General features: G+C 45.9%; 1 pseudogene; it reads left to right on the top strand.

Annotated features, from left to right (window-relative positions):
• The first annotated feature begins 4,135 nt into the window (after positions 1 to 4,135).
• Positions 4,136 to 8,195, top strand: LOC136552043 (cinnamoyl-CoA reductase 1-like; annotated as a pseudogene).
• Positions 8,196 to 18,132: the final 9,937 nt, after the last annotated feature.

Genomic DNA, 18,132 nt, shown 5'->3' with positions numbered 1-18,132 from the left:
ACACTGTAGTTCCTTGAAGTAAATCTGTCTTGAATACCCGGAATCCTTGCTAAGACACGATTATCAAGCCAAAACATAACCCACTTCTTGAAAAAAAATGACCAGCAAGCATCCCTACATGAATTTTTTTTATTGCCAGAAGCTGGCAGCATGGACAAATACATGAACCAGATGAGCATGCTCATCAACAATCTTCTTCATTATGCACTGTAATTAGTATTAGTTAGTTATTAGATCAGTAAGTCATATAATTAGTTTCTGACCCTTTTCCATCTTTGCGAAAGTGTTTCGTTTAATCTGTCCTGGTTCTTAATCTTAGTTCTTTTCTGCAGGTAATGAAGATCAAAGAGTAGAGCAGAAAGAGCTTAACTCTTAGATGTGTCATGGAATCTATGTGCGTTGCAAAGCACGGAGTTGGATTGAGTAGCGAGATGCAGAGGTGAGAAACCTTCTCAGGATGCGACGATCGAATCCCATAATATGATGACGACGGTACGTCTTGTCGCCTTCGGAGCGAGAGGGACGCGCACGATGGAAACAAACAGTGACGGAATGGCGTCGTCGAGGCGAAGGATGGCTGCCACGCACCAGGAGAGGCCCCCCGCGCCAGCGCCACTGAATGCGGTCAAAACGACGACGGCGGGCGGCGGGCGGCGGTTGGGGCGGCGACGGGCACCTGCGCTCGCCCGAACCGAAGTGGGACGTGCAAATTTAACGCGGTCGCGGACCGGACACACGCGGGCAGTACGTAATCGCCGGGACGGCGGGAAGCGAACGTACCGCTACCACTACCCTGCGTGCATGCCACCATGCTGAGCTCTTCCGTCGGCTAGCTAGTGACGTACTACCTGTTAGCTGTTAGGAGTTAAAGGACTACTAGCTACCTGCTCGATCAGCACGGTCGTCCACATGATATCACGTTTTGCCTTTCGTTTTTGCTCAAACTTTGCGTGCCACACTCAGTCCCAAGCTTGCTCCTATATACACCGCCGGAGTGGCGGCGCTGGCCCTCACTTCACCAGCGGCCCCAACACGCCGTGCGCGCACGTACATCCGGCGACGCACGCGATCCGTATAGCGGGAGTCGTTGGTGGCCAGATTCCTGTAAAAGTATATAATTAATTCTCGTATTTTTATTAGAACAAGCTAAGTTAGTAAACAACAACTAAGGGCACGTTCATATGTTTGGAGTTTTGGTTTGAGGAGCCAGCTTATTCGTAGCGTTAACTTTACTACAGAAAAAAAAAAACCTCCATACACCACTAGCAGAGAAGAGTTGTTGTCTCGTGAGGCGATGGCATGGATGTGTGTTCCAGTTTCCAAAGTGAAATCGCCGGCTGAAGCAGGATTGTACGAGAAGCTCTCATTCGACGCCTCCTCTCTCGATTAGGTCGACGCCGCCGCCTCTCTCGATTCGGTGCGACGGGAAAGGTGGAATCAACGACAGCGCCAATCTTCCCACGCCAAAATTGCTTCTTTCTCCATCTCCTTCCACTAACAGCGGCCACAATATCTAGCTTGTTCTCTTCGGCATGTTGCATCGGACTGTTGATTGATTGCATGGATTTTTGACCTGATCTAGATATAACACATACATAAAAAACAGCCAATAATCTGCATTACGCCAGCCACGTCCGTGAGAAACGGATTTTAATCAAGTTTCTACAAAATTATGCCACCGTATATAATCCTGCATGAGCTGAGCCCTGCCCAAGTCAACATATAGACATCCAATCCAAAGAACCCTTCATTGCCGACCCATATAAGCCCAACAAACACGCCGTAGAGATCAAGAGAGAGACGCGTACCTTCCTGCCCATGCAATCCAAAGGCTGAATGCCGGCTCAGTACTCCCAAGACGCTTATTGAGGTAAAATTTGCGTACGCATGTTTATAGCGATGAATGTGTACGTGTTGTGAGCGTCTATGTTCTGTATAATAAAAAAAAAGGCTCAAGGGCAAAATAAAAGACAGCGCTTCGTCCGTCCTGCACGCACAAGCCGCAAGATACACTGTTCCTGCTGCATGCGTTCGGTGACGGTGTGCGATCAAGCCAAAATATACGTTGTTGTCTAGTAACAGTAAAGTAGTTCGGCAGGCATATTAGCGCACAGAAGCATGCAACAATGGCCCCGGCTTACCTAGAAATCAGCCTGTTCGGCTTGTTTTTTTAGTCGAAACAGTATTTTTCTCTCACAATAATTCAATCAGAATAATATTTTTCTGGCCGGTTTCAACCAAATTTAAGCCAGCCCATCGGAAATAATGTTACCGTATCTTGCTTGCTGGACATGCCGACATGCGCATCGATTAGAAATATTGTGGGGGCCGGGGTGTCTAACTGTATCTGACGTGCAATCTCGTCGGAGGATAAACACGAGCTGACTCATATAGCCATGCGTTCGTCTCGTTGGTTGCCTGGTCAGGCCGGGCAGCCAGCATAATACATGTAACTCGATGTCGTATATATATATATATATATATATATAGTCTTGTGGAGGCAGTGTTAAGCGACTTCAACTGAAGAGCTATTAATATTTGATTATTTTAGGAAAAAAGAGAAAGTCAAATAGCTATTGTATCTTACTTTTTAAAATAGTAAATCATGTATCTCGGAATTATCGTATGCTAGATATAGTTTGTATGTGCCGCTAGCCATTCGCCTCACCCTATTGAAAAGGCTGTTGAAGTTTTCTGTTTTTTGGCTGGGGTTTCTATTTTAGAGGTCAGCTAAATCATAAGTTTAGCTCTCTATTTTTACCAACTCTGTTGGAGTTGCTCTGAGCCGCTATAATCGACGAGGTAATAATATGATCATCCCAAATAATTTTTTTCCTAATAACTTTGGCGGGGGACTAATTTTCGATGGGTATAACTATTCTAGCATATGAAACTCAGTTAGTTAGGTTCATTTTAATACTTATTAGTAGAACCTATACTTAGAGTGGGTGTATTTTTTTTAGATTTATTCCATGATTTATCTCGTTTCTTATTGTAGAACCTGACATATATAGGGCGTGGGTAGATATTCAGATTTTCTAAAAATATTTTAGATCTAAATCCTCTCCATAAATGTTTTTCTGCTCAATCAGAATCACTTTGTGAAACCATTTGTCTAGCTCGTTGTATTCTTAAAAAGTAGAATTAGGAGAAACTTGGTTGTTTCTCTAGACTAGTACGAAAATGAGAGTCCATTCTAAACTCTTTGAAACATTTTTCTCTTTGTGGCGTTTGGCGACAATTCTAAGGGCCTGTTTGGCATAGCTCACAACAAACTGTTGTGAGCTGTTTTATTTGTCAAACACTCATTTCTAAAACAGCTTCAGCTATAAAGCTGTTTTTCTCCTCTACTCACAAAGACATGAGTTGGGATGAAGCTGAAAAAAGTAGCTTATCCTAGCTCTCTCCCTCGTTTCTCTCTCCCATCCATGCATGAACCTGTTGGTGAAGCTGTTTTGCCAAACAGTTTTTTTAAAACAGCTCAGCTTCACCTAGAAAGTTGCTTATGAAGCTGTTTTAAAAAAAACAGCTTTACTAGTGAAGCTGAGCTATGCCAAACATGGCCTAATGATTCTACAGAGAATCCGAAAAGTTTCTCGTTGCAAAACGCAATCTTAACTTGGGTACTTGTACTTTTTCGGATTTATTAAAAAATTTAACGACACTATTTTTTGGTAGTAGGTTACCTGTTTGTCAAAATTAAGACATTTATAGTGACTTTGTTAATCTCAAGATCTATCGGTCCAGCCCAGTTAGACAATTACGTGTGCATGTATATAAATGTCTACATGTTCTGTGAACTGAGAATAGCTCAGCTGGTTGGGTTTCTTACGGTGGAATCTGTCCATTCGGGTTTAAGTTTTCGATTTGACCCATGAGTATTCGTATTTTTTTAATGTTTATGAGTGTCTGCATCTACTTTTTTTTGGAAGGCACATGTGTTCTACTTATAGTAGAAGAAAAAAAACTCCCAGTCGTACATGGGGGCAGGAAATATTCATGGCCTGGGCTCTGTTGGGCCGATAGATCGTGTGTGAACCCAACCATTGGCTCGTATGAACCCACCAGGCCCAACTAAGCCCAATACAGCGCTACCGTTTCTTTTCCTGCGGCATGAACGTGAGAAACTGAGGCATGCCATCCCGCTGCGGCGGCGCCTATCGGCGGCCGCGCTGCGGGACTGTCCGACGGAGACGTCAATCGCTACCCGGGAGTTCATGAATCGCCGATAACGGATGCCTCATGGCTGCAGAGGTTGGTGACCGCGACTCTGCTGGGTGCTCCTCTGCTGAGTCTGCTCCACGTGATTTTGTTCCCTTCTGCACTTGTCTTGATGGGCCAAATTGATTTATTCGGCGTGTTGTTTAATCGATCTGCGCGTTCGAGGCCCCATCGATCTGCCGATTCGAGCTTAGTTAACTGCAGCAGTCATATACAATCCCGGCGATGTCAAGTTGCGAGGTTCTCGCTCTGAAATCGGTGAGCGGTGGTAGAGCAGTGGAGGGGGGAGAGGAATGGCGCCGCCGCGGCTTGTGTGCGTGACCGGAGGCGGCGGGTTCATGGCCTCCTGGCTCGTCAAGCTGCTCCTCTCCCGCGGCTACGCCGTCCACGCCACCCTCCGCGACCCAAGTACGCTAACCTATCTATTCCACTGACAGTCTGACAAAACTGCTACGTACCTTGCTGTTGATTTGGATTCCTGTGCAAAGACGTTCTTTGCAATCGCATTTGTTATTTATCTGATAACGTAGAGAATAATTGGATTTTGTACTGAGAAGCGTGTGATATCCAAATGCCTCATTGGTGGTACTAGGAGCCAGACTGTGCTAATTAACTGCGGATGCTTTTTCAGGTGATCCAAAGATTGCCCATTTGAAGGAGCTGGAGAAGGCCCCAGAGAATCTGCATCTGTTCAAGGCCGAAAATGCTAGACTACGACACGCTAACACCTGCAGTTGAGGGATGTGAGGGGATCTTCCATCTCGCCACTCCGGTGCCTGAAGATAAGGTTGTTGATCCTGAGGCAAGTCCTTGTTTGCTTGACACCAATGCTTATCATCAGATTATGTAGTACTGTATCTACACAGATTTATGGAGTACAGAAATTAAGCTTGTATTGATAGTATTATGAATTGGCATTTGGATCAGTGTGTTTTGTTCTAGTAAGCCCTTGTTTAGTTCGCGAAATTTGGATTTCGGGGTGACTGTAGCACCTTCGTTTTTATTTGGCAAATAGTGTCCAAACATTGACTAATTAGGCTTAAAACGTTCGTCTCGCAATTTCCCACCAAACTGTGCAATTAGTTTTTCTTTTCGTCTACATTTAATACTCCATGCACGGGCCGCAAACATTCGATGTGACAGGTACTGTAGCAACTTTTTAGATTTTGAGGTGGAACTAAACAAGGCCTAAGATAATATCACTTCTCAATTATTGCATTTCCAGCCTGCCCGATGTTTTGTCCTTTGTGCCCACATACAGTATGCTCTAACTGTTGAAGAATTGAAGGAAGTGTGTAAGTGGATTTCATCCTTGGAAGTCATTCATTCTTGCAAAACCAAGCTGTTTTGTGACGCATGCTTTTAACACTAGCACCTGGAGAATATTAGCACAATATTTTCTTTTTTCTCTGAGGTGAAGGAAAACAGCAAGGTAGACCAGTCTAGGAAGGGTGTACCCAGTGCAGAGAGCTCCCGCTCTGTGCGGGGTCTGGGGAAGGGTGTCAGTGGCAAGCTTTACCCTCGCCTGTGCAATGCGAGGAGACCGCGACTCGAACCCGGGACCTTCCGGTCACAGGCGGTAAGACTCTACCGCTTGCACCAGGCCCGCCCTTCGTAGACCAGTCTTGGAAGAAAAATAAAAATGCTGTGCATAGGAAAACAAGGAGAAAAAGAACAAGTGGAACTAAGAGGCTTATTCTTCAGAACTGTAGCCACCTAAAGGTAGACTGACAGTCTTTCTGAATCTGAGCTTGTAGAAGTTCATTTCCGAGTCCTTTTTTGTCCCAAAAGAAGTGCCCCCCCCCCCCCCCCCCCCCCCCCCCGGTTCATGCTGTTGACATGTCACTTCCTCAACTTTGTATCCCATGTGAATTCTGATGCCTAAGTACTGCCAACACCTGACAATAAAATTTCACTCCAAGTAAAGGTGAAAGCAAGTTTTTTCGGTGTTGATGTTGTATCCCTTCCTCCTGAGCAAGTTTCTTGTGTTTATTGTTTGTTCGCACTGTGAATCTTGCTGAAAGTTTTGTGGTTTACAGAATACCTGTGCTCTGTACTCACCATCTGAACGCATCAATGCAGTCAGAAGTACTCGATACTGCTGTGAAAGGTACCTTAAATGTACTGAAGATATGCTCCGCTGCAAAGGTTCACAAACTTGTTGTGATGTCCTCCAACGCTGCTGTGGATTTTAACCTGAATTGGCCTCAGGATATAATGAAAGATGAGAGTTGCTGGTCAGACAAGGAGTTCTGCAAGGAAAATGGGGTTAGTAATACTATTTAGTACTTAGTACATCAAGCTTTGTGATAGCAATAAGCATACAGGTTTACTCCATTTGTTGATCCATTCCAGTCATATCTACCTTGAAAGGCGTATTGTGATTTTTCTTAACATAAGCTAGTCTTTTCTAGAGATGGCTTACTGAGGGAGGACTATATTGGAACCTTCTCTGCTTTTTGGTGGCAGGACTGGTATTCCGTCGCCAAGATTACTGCAGAACAGATAGCTTTGGAATATGCGGTTGAAAATGGCCTGAATGTTGTTACACTTTGCCCGCCTTTGGTTTTTGGCCCACTGTTGCAGCCTACGGTGAATACCAGTAGCAAATTCCTCATATATGTTATAAAAGGTTCCCTAATGTTCTCACAATCCTTCTCATCTGCTACTAGGATTATCATTTATTTGATGAATTTTCTGTTCTGGCTCACTACGATGATGTGCTCCTGACCACCAGTCAAGTTGTGTTTAAATGTGAATTGTACCTATCCATCCATTCTTTCTGGACTGCATTTATGAGGTCCAATCTAAGGCCCTGAGATTAGATCACATTAATAGTTACTGTCGCGGGACGTAGTTTTTTTTTTCAAATAGAAATGATGGCAATGTTCAAATATCATGGTACTGATCATCATCTAGAATCTGTTGATTACCAGTTGTCTTTTCTGTCCCATGTTTGCCCTTTATGTTCATTAGAGAAATATTAGCTGCCATGCTTTTTCTAAATGCTCTACAGCTGTTTAATCAAAACCTTCATCCACAAGCAGATTCTTCACAATCTATTGCATGTGATTCCCCATTTGGCTCATTTATTGCTTGATATTACACGCTAAAATGAATACAAACGACAAAATAATGTATAGCATATGCCATGCTAGAATTATTGCATCTACAAGAAGGGCCACATTTCATTCGCGTGTTCAGTGCATTAATGATGTTTTCTGGAAATAAGTAGTCCTTGAAGAACTGCTATTTCTCTTGCATGTATATCCGTTGCACACTGCAAAGTGCTACTACTGGGTATATGTTGCTTTCTCGCTACAATAACTCCATTGGTTGGATTACAGGAGGTCCTGATGTGATGAACAACAGACTGTGGCACGTAGTAGACGTCCGTGACGTGGCGGATGCTTTACTTCTGCTGTACGAGAAGAAAGAGTCGTCAGGGAGATACATCTGCTCGCCGAATCACATCTGCACAAAGGATTTGGTGGCCTTGCTGAAGAAGATGTACCCAGAGTACAGCTACGTAAATAAGTAGGTTTGCCATGGCACAACTTTGAAACGTGCATTGCTTCTTTACGCGACCTGCTGAACCACTCTCTTTTGCGTTTTCAGCATCCTCGATGTCGATCAGAAAGCATCGTTAACATGTCAGAAGCTGCTGGACCTGGGCTGGGAACCAAGGAAACTGGAGGAGACGCTCTCGGACAGCGTCGAGTGCTATGCCGGGGTGTGGACGGGCATCCTTGCCGCCTTCCCCATCTCTTCCGTCTGGGTGTGGACGGGCATCCTTGCCGCCTTCCCCATCTCTTCCGTCTGGCATGTGATCAGTGATGAATCGAGTGCGTTGGTGCCTTGGTGCCTGCTTAGTTTCCAAAATTTTGCAAAATTTTTCAAGATTCTCCGTCACATCGAATTTTTAGATGCATGCATGAAGCATTAAATATAAATAAAAAATAAAACTAATTACACAGTTTAGACGAAATTCGCGAGACGAATCTTTTAAGCCTAATTAGACTATGATTGAACACTAATTATCAAATAACAACGAAAGTGCTATAGTATCATTTTTCAAAAAATTTCGTCAACTAAACGAGGCCTTGGCGGTGCTTTTTCGTTATGAGTTTGTGGGTGTCACTCATGGCTTGGAACGTTGCTGAACTGTGAACATGCCTTGAAATAATGAGGATGCATTCTATCAGATCGGGGAGAATGGGATGCTCGTGCCTCGTGGTCGTGGCCCCGGACAGCGCGTAGGCAGGGGTTCCATCCATGCACCGCCTCAAGTGACGCCAAAAAAATGCCCATCCTGCTGAAGCCAATGGCTGGGACAGGACCCCGGCCCGGAGAACGTGCCTCCGTTGGAAGTCGACGTGTTCGACCACGACGCACTAACAGCGAAGATGGAGGTGCTTGACCGCAACACACTTATGGCTACGCGTGTACATCGACTCTTTTTGTTTGGTTTGAGGACTCTAATCGGCTAGTACCATTTAATCAATCTTTTTTTTTGAAACTACCATTTAATCAATTCTATCGTAATACAAATCTACAGTATTTTTCTCTCACAACAAATCAGCCAAATCCAACTTATCAGCCGACTTTAATATCAGCCGAGCAGGCCTAATATCCAATGCTAAGAGGAATTGGATCCCAACCCTGTCTTGGTATGCGGGTGGGACGCATGACAACCGTTGACCGTTGTCATGCGTTGCTGGAGTTCGCCCAAAACAATGGACTCATGGACAACGGTTCTGTTCGCTTCTTTATAATCTATCTTTTTCAGCTTGTTTTTTTAGTCGGAACAGTGTTTTTCTCTCACAACAAGTCAGCCGGAACAGTGTTTCGGCTTGTTTTTTCAGCGAAGCGAATGGAACCAACATCAATGGCGGCAGGTCGGACAGTGGACAAAGCTGCTACTGCTCCAAAACCATATTCAATGGAACATTAGCTTAGTTTAATCGCCCATGATACCTTGTAAGTCTTTATTGAAGATTAAAAAAAGGAGTATTGTGGCATGGAACTATTCATATCCGGTTTGCTTGCATAATTTTATATAAGTTTGCGAACGGACACTAGGTCGGCTGGCTTAGTGCTCTCAGTAGCACTCTCGTGGTGTGGGTTTGAGCCCAAGGTGTAACGCACACACATGTTGTTTTCGGGGATTTTTCCCGAGCGAGGTAAAAAAAACTTCCTCATCTGCCTCACGTCCACAGGTCCGTGGCCAGCTCATATCACAGAGCTGCGGTGCCACTGTGTATGGATAGACCAGAGGCTCGGGGGTTTTCTCGATCTGTGTGAGAAAATCTTTTTCTTAAGCCGAAATACCGGGAGCTGTTTAGCCACCATGAATGGAGTTTTTATTTTTTACTTTGTTACGGTGCTTGGGAGGAACCACCACCATTAAAATCATTTGCCGCATGTGTTAATTAATAAAATTAATTCATTGTAATTAAGGGTAGTTTAGTACTTTTTCCTTTCCTACCGTACAGAATTCTGACTCTCTATCCCAATTCCACAAGCCTCCATACTTCGCAAGATCTCGCTTCCTGCGTCGCCGCCTGCCAGGTCGCTGGGTTGCCGCCTCCCAGATCTCTGGCCTCTGGTCTCTTCTCGTCGTGCCCGACGCCGCCGGCACACGCGGAGGATGCGTCGTGACGCAGGCGGCCGTTGCCGCGCACGGCTACGGCTACGGCGGCGGTCATCGTGAGGACGTCAAAGCGAGACGCGACGACGGAACCAGCCTTGGCCACGGCGAGGATATCGAGAGAGCAAAGGAGAACGAACGAGACGAGGATAATAATATGGAAGTAAAGGAGAGGGAACAGGAAGACGAGTTGGTTGGATTCTGGGTGTTGTACGGGCAGCGGTACCCGCGGCGCCGGCTACCCCCGCCCATCCCGACGTTGGTCGCCCATGGCACTATGTTAGAAATGCTTTGTAGGGGCAGTTAATGGGCATTTGTAGGGGCGATTTGGCCAGCCGTCCCTACCGAAACATGGCTACAAATCATCGATTTGTAGGGGCGGCTGGTGCCAGCCGCCTCTTCAAAATCGATTTGTAGGGGCGGTCGTAGTACCAGCCACCCCTATAATACATGTTTGTAGGGGCGGTTCAATCTAGAACCGCCTCTACAGTATATTTTTTCGTAAAAAAAAATCAAGCTTACAATTCAAATTTGACCAGAACATATATTTTTTCATGCACAACTTCATCATGCACAAATACAAGTAAAACTACAAAAGCAAATCTAACCTGTCCCTGAACTCAAAATAGTGTCACCGGAAGAATCTATCATATCTGATAACTTCTTTTTCCTCACATCATCTAATTTCTTGTTTCAATGCAAATTGCAACCCAGGTTAGCGTTGAGGAACGAACAAGGGGCACCTTGTTTTTTACCACCACCCGAACATCTGGATTACCAAAAGACAACATTTTCTTGCTCAGATTTTGATCAAAGCTGAAAAGTTCATGTCTTGAGATTCAACAAGAATTGTAAATACTTTTTTTGGCCAACCTTTGGTAGCTTTCCCTTAATCACTTATTAAGTTACAAATGGTCAGCATCTAAAAGTTATCAGTCATTAAATATTTCAAACTAATTCAGATTTAATCTTGCTTTGAAAAGGTTTTGGGAACTTATATGCGCAATTCTCAGGTTCAGGGAACAAACTATACAAATTTATAGGGACCTATGGTGCATTTTTGTGAAAGGAAGGTGGTTACACAATAATATGCTTTAGAGGAAATCAAAATATGTTTCAGACCAAAAAAAACCCACAATCATAAAAATAATGCTACAGACAAACATGTGCAATAAGATTGCTAGAAAATTACAAACCTTCAATCACATCCGATTTTTTTTATTTTTTAGCCCTTTTATTGATTTTTTCATAAATATGCCCCTAGAGGAAAGATTTCAAAATCTGGACCCTTATCTCGGCGCCATCATTGCTGGCGCTGAGCTTACACGTCTCGGCGCTAGCGTTTCTTACGCTGAGCTCTTGGGCTTGAAGTAGACGTTGCGGTGACATGACAGGCATCTCGGCGCCAATAACCCTAGCACCGAGCTCGGCGCCGTAGATCTTGACGCCGAGCTCAGCGCCAGGGTTCCTGGCGCCGAGCCTTTCTTACGTATGGGCCCCAATCCTTTCTCTTTTCCTCTCCCTCTCTCTCTCACACCTCCCTCGCCCGAGCAGCGCACCGCCGCCGCTGCCCGCGCCCTCTCCCGCCCCCGGTCGCCTGAGCCCGCGTGGCCTCGCCCTCGCCCACGCCCGCTATTCGCCGCGGCCCGAGCCTGCGCCAGGCCACCCGCGCCGTGCCGTGACCATGGCCGCGCCGTGCCCCGAGCCCTTGCCGGGCCGCCGCGCCCCGCCCTAGCCTCGGCCGACGTGCCGCCCGCGCCCACGGCCGCCTTGCCCGCGTCCCGCCGCGCCGGTGCTGTGACTGTGATCGTGCCGCCCGCGCGCGCCGAGCCGGCCTCGCCACACGGAGCGCCGGGCATCCCACGCTCGCCGCGCGCCACCGCCGGCCCCGGCACCTGCAGGGCCTAGCCGTGCCACCGTCGGCCTAGCTCGTCGGCCTGACCCACGCCTGGCGTCCGCTATGACTCCGTCGACGTCCGTGACTCCATGGTTGGACAGGTAAAAAATATGAATTTGCAATGTGCGTACTTAGTTAGCTTTGATTGTAGTGTAGTAGTTTTGGCATTTGTTATTTACTAGTTAATGTGATGACTCAGGTAGTTGATTTAGTTAGTGATCTAGTGAGATAGATATGTAGATAGATAGAAACATAGATACATAGGTACATAGATATAGTTAGATAGCTACTTTGATAGGTAGTTACATATTTAGTTAACTAAATAGGATCTAGCTATTTAGTTAGTACACTTTATCTATGTTTGTAGTTATTATCTTATTTACTTAGTTTGTAGTTAGAAAGTACTTGTTAGGTACTATCTATTGTCTAATTTGGACTAAAGGACATGTGTTTTGTTATGTGTTTGAACTACATGGACAACCTAGTGACCATATATCATGGAGGCACCGTTGAATACGATCACTATGTATATGTTGAGTTTGTTGACATACAAAGTGTGCCTGTGCTATTCAATGATAGACCTTCATTTAGTTAGATGGTTGGGAGGGCTCAGGAGGAGCTGCATTGCCTTAGAGATGATGGTATTACAGTTGAGGGTGTACTGCACCTAGGTTCTCCTCCCAACATCCTCAGGCGAATGATCCCAATTGGTTGTGCGGATCAGTGGGAGAACTATGTGAGATCGACTATGAAGAGCCAGCTGTAATGTTTGGACGTGGTTGTGCGTTGGGTGTTAGTTGATCCCATCCCTTATGGGTTTTCCCCACCAATGGGTCAGCAGGCACACATCGACCCTCTCGTCCCAGAACCTGATATAGATGTGGAGGTTGCACCTATGGTTCCCGATGCTCAATCTGCCTCCAATGACGTAGTTGGAGATGCTTGTCAGACTCATGTTGTTGTGGCAGATCCTCCTCATGAGATCCCTTTGACACAGAATCATCCGAGTAAGTGTCTTAACCGCATGGTTATTGGGAGCTTACCCCCTTCCTTACATCCATTTCTTTCATTATTTCCTCATTTCTCTACTTATGTTGTAGGAGACATTCCTAAGAATGTGGATGTGCCCCCTATTGCTATGCAAGTGCACTTTGGAGATGGATTCCATGGCTCCAATAGTATTGAAATTATGCATGATTTGGAGCCATATGAGATGGCAAGGGCTCTTGATTCTGATGATGATCGCCTTGTTGGAGAGCTGACAGAGAGTGATGTTGAGATGCTGAGGCGTATCTTTCCCAGCCGCCGTGATCCAAGAGTTCATGAGTTTAGTGATCTTGCTCATTCTGATCCAGCGTGTGCAGAAGGACGTGATGATGAGCTCCTAGAAGCTCCTGAGGCCGGCCCTAATATGGTAATTAAGAATGGGAGGGTGTTCAATGACCTCCCTGCATTGAAGAGGTGGTTGCAGGCGTTTGTAGTGATATGAAAGAGACCTTACAAGGTTTTGCATTCATATGCAGAGCACCGTTACACAGTTGTGTGTGACAAGGAACGCTTCCCATGGAGGGTTTGTGCAAGGAAACAAAAGGTCACCGGAAAGTGGACGATCATAAAAGTTGTCAGGCCACACAATTATGTTGATCATGAGCTGACACTGAGGCATCGATAGTTGACATCTACCCTCATTGCCAAGAGATTGATGGGAATATTGCAGGGAGAACCCAACATGAAGGTTAGGACAATTATCAGGACCGTTGAGGCGTTGTATGGATGTTATGTGATAACTTATGGTAAAGCTTGGAGGGCTAAGCAGCGAGTGTGGAAGATGATATATGGGGTCTGGGAGGATGGGTTCGAGTAGCTACCAGTACTTTTCAATGCAATCAAAGCGGTGAATCCATGCATGCATTATGAGTACATCCCAAAACCAAATGCATAGAAGGATGGGAGGCATATATTCTTTCGTGCTTTCTGGTGCTTCCCTCAGTGTGTCGAGGCCTTTAGGCACTGTCGTCCTATCTTCTCCATTGATGGTACATTCTTGATTGGCAAATACCAGGGCACACTTCTTATAGCCATATCCTGTGATGCGAACAACAAGTTGGTTCCTTTAGCATTTGCTTTGGTTAAGAAGGAGAACAATGATAGTTGGGGATGGTTCTTGAGGCTAGTCCGGATACACATGGTTGGGCTTGGCAGGGAGGTTGGCATCATATCTGATAGGCACCAGGGCATACTTAATGCCGTGTGAGAGCAGATAGAAGGGTATGCACCTTTGCACCATCGTTGGTGTACTCAGCACCTTGCCGAGAATCTACTTTGGAAGGATGGTGTGAAGGGTAACTTTGAGCTATTTTAGGAGGTTGCTCGATAGCTTGAGGATAAGTACTTTTAGAAAAAGTTGGAGCAGTGAAAGGATCAAGATGCCCAAGAGGGGGGGGGTGAATTGGGCTAATTCTAAATTTCTTTGCAATAATTAAACTCTACGGTTAGCCCAATTAACCCCTTTGTGCCTAGAAAGTATTTCTATTGATCTAACGCACAAAAGTTTAGCACCCTAAGTTCCAATCCTACTCTAGCATGGCAATTCTAGGAATGTAAATGACAAGAATTGAATTGCTTAAAGTAAATGCTCAAAGTAAAGAGAGAGGGAGGAATGCGGCGATGTTTTGCCGAGGTATCGGAGAGTCGCCACTCCCCACTAGTCCTTGTTGGAGCACCCGCGCAAGGGTGTAGCTCCCCCTTGATCCATGCAAGGATCAAGTGCTCTCTACGGGTTGATTCTTCGATACTCTATCGCGGTGAATCACCCACAACCGCTCACAACTTGAATTGGGTCATCCACAAGCTCCACCAGATGATCACCAAGCTCTCCAATCACCACCAAGCCGTCTAGGTGATGGCGATCACCAAGAGTAACAAGCATGAACTCTCACTTAACCACGACAAGCCTAATGAGAAGGGTGGATGCACACTTTGCTACTCTTGATCTCACTAATGATGGCTCTCTTTGGGATTCTCAAATCTCAATCACCTCACTAGGACCTTGCTCTTCTTGACACTCTCAAAGGTGTTTCTTAGCTATTGGAATGAGCAAAAGTACCCCACACATGAATGGAGGAAGTATTTATAACATGGGCTGAAAAACAAACCGTTATGTGCCTCTGTGGGGTAACCGGACGCTCCTATCATGTTGACCAGACGCGCCGGTTAGTTCACCCTGAACTCCAGTGTTTACAGTGTGACCGGACGTTGGCCAGCGTTTGGTCAGCACTGATCGGACACGTTTGGTCATGATTTTCCCTCTCTAGAACCTTACTAAAGTCGACCGAACGCTGGCCCTCAGCATCTGGTCACTTGACCTCTCAGCGTCCGGTCGCACTAGACGAAAACACCTCGATCAAATGAACTGACCGGACCCTGAGCCAGCGTCCGATCACACCGGAGCCAGCGTCCAGTCAGTATTTGACCCTCCATTCACTTCCAACTCTTGATCATACGTGAATGAAGTTTGCTCTATTGGATCTAAGGGCTATTTTGGGGCTACCTAGTGCTAGATTGAGCAAGTGTGCACCACACCTAACTCACTAGACTCACCTAGGTCAAGCTACCTATCCATACCCCCCTTAATAGTATGGCCAAAGGAAAAACAAAGTCCTAAACTACTCTAAGTGTCTCTTCAACTCCAAACGACACTTAGAACTAGTCCATCCTTAACCTTGTCGTCCATCCTTTAAAAATCAAAACGATTTCCATCGTAGGGGCATGACCAGCATGATTGCCCAATCGATCTCCATTACCATGACCTAACTTAATTGCCTCTGCAAAACACACGTTAATCACAGTAATCACATATTGTCATTAATCACTAAAACCCAACTAGGGGCCTAGATGCTTTCAATCTTCCCCTTTTTGGTGATTGATGACAATTCCACCTCGAGTATGTGAAATAGATGAGGTTTTTAACATGCTTGGTTCATATAAGCTTTTGGCAATAAGAACAAAAATGTTAGGCAAGCTTATATGACCCAAGCCAACATGATGTACTCAAAAGATATGAAATAAGCATGAGTACAAGTAATGAAACTCATTTGCATCAGAGTGAAACACGGAAGCAAAGCAAATAAGCATGGCACAAGTGATATGACATATAACTAATTCAAAGTAGAGAGCACACATGTCATATAACACGATCACATAGACATCACTATCACATAAATAGTTTAATGCATAAAAGTAAACACACGACGAATGCATAATAGTGTATCACATATGAAAACCAAATATAATAGATAGTCTAAGTAAACTAAGCTCCCCTAAGTCACTCCCCCTAAGTCTAGCATACTCAAACCCTCTCCCCCTTTGGTGTCAAACACCAAAACCTAAGGGTCGGTCGGCGGGGCTGCAGCGGACAAGTCGGGCGCTGAGGTACGAGGAGCAAGATGGAACTGAGTGCCATCATCATCTGAGCTAGAACTCTAAGCTGTCTGACCCTCTATAGCTAGAAGCAATGCTGAAGCGGTCTGGGTCGGATCAACAACTAGAGCTGCGGTAGACTATGTAGGTATGACTGGAGCAGCTGGCTTTGATGATGCCACTGAGGAATGGAGCATCTTTGTAGTCCCGGTAATAGGGGCAACTGTAGAAGGACCTAGGACATGCAAATATGGTGGAGTAGGCTGCCCTGTCAACTCACTGAAAGATGCACCAAGGCTCTTGGACACTGTAGTTTCTAGCACTAGCAGTGAGGAAGTCTAAGCCGGTGTGAAGCCCGTCTGAAGAGGTGTGAACTATGGGGCTAACACAGGTGAAGCAAACCTCTAGGACACCTACTCTGTAGGTGAAGCAAACTATGCTGGTGGTTGTCCCTAACTCTAAAGCCCATTAGGCTATAACGCTGGAGTCATAGAAGTGGTGGTAGGCTGACCAAGCTGAGGTGAAGGCTATGGCGGTGGAACCCCAATAGCTGTCACTACATGTTGCATAAATCCAAGGAGCTGCTGCTGCATGAGGAGCTGCTGCTGATGCATGGCCTGCTACTGCTGCTATATGGCCTGCTGCTACCACTGAAACTCATCCTGTCGAGCTTGAAACTGTGCAAAGGTAGCGGCGGTCTCTTGAGCCTAGCGAGCCTGATCCTGCCTCATCCGCTCAAGTATGGCAAGTAGAGTGGGGTCAGTTTGCAGTGCAGATGGAGCTGAACTAGAGCTACTGACCTCATGATCATGTCATCGTGGAGGCATCTGAGGAATATCACGGTAGTCCTCATCTGAGCTGTCACTGGGGTCGCTCTCGACCATCCCCTCCTGCTAAGCATCTAACTGCTCCTCCTCTATAGTTATATGCCCCTGATAGTATCATCCTATTGGGCTGGAGACTCTGGCACCTCTGGACGATGGTGCGGCTGGCTAGGTGCATTCGGTGTACTATGGCGGATCATCTGAGTCAGGTTATATGTAGTGAACTCTGTCGTAGCACCACTATACTCAGCTAGCATCTCAGGCGGCCTCACTGTAACTGCCCTGTGAATAAGAAACATGATCTAGTGGGCATAGGGCAACTGTCGGTGACCTCTGAACCCCTCAACAATAGTGTCCTCTATCTCTGATAGAAGAAGACCCCAAATATCAAACACTGTCTGCTACATCAGATAGTTCAGTAGCCACAACTGTATGCGAGTTAAGCCCTCACGATACCCCATCCTTGGAAGCAGTGTCCTCCTCATAATGGCATCAAGCACTCTAGCAGTGGGAGTAAGATCACTAGATGTCCTGCTAGACCCCTCGCCGAATGGCTCTGTGAAGCAGTGGCGGACTAGATCTGTAGGGGGCACCATCCCACCATGAGGACGTCTGGGGGACGCTGTCTATCCATAGCAAACCTCATGTAGCCAGATGGGCTGCTCCTAAAGCCTGAGTATCTCTCTGACCCTAGTGCTTGTTAGCCTGTAATATCTGCCACTGAATGCAAAGTGTATGAATCTGTGTTGTAGGTCAGTCTAGAGAGAAGCATAGAACTGACGGACCCAAGATGGAACATACAATCCTGTCTGTCCAAGTAAATCTGTTAGCCCTGGCAAGTAAGAAAGGTAGGGGCGAATGTGCTCTCCAGCTGCTGCAACAATAGACTCTATGCTGCACACCCTCTGAGATCTAAAAATAGCTCCACTGTTAAGATATGCATTGTAGAAATCCTCCTACAGTGGTGTGTAGAAGCCCTCTGATGCACGCTCATCTCGCCTCAATGGAAACCACTGCTCAAACTCCATAAATCTGAGTTGTTGCACCTGCTTAGCCATGGTAGCCCTTAGATCTAGATGAGTCACTGGAGGCGGACCCTATGGTCTGGGTGGTGGACGAGA

Source organism: Miscanthus floridulus, chromosome 4 (genome assembly GCF_019320115.1).
Source record: "Miscanthus floridulus cultivar M001 chromosome 4, ASM1932011v1, whole genome shotgun sequence".
Taxonomy (NCBI): Eukaryota; Viridiplantae; Streptophyta; class Magnoliopsida; order Poales; family Poaceae; genus Miscanthus; species Miscanthus floridulus.
The sequence above is the reverse complement of the archived record's forward strand: the minus strand, read 5'-3'. Positions and strand labels throughout refer to the sequence as shown.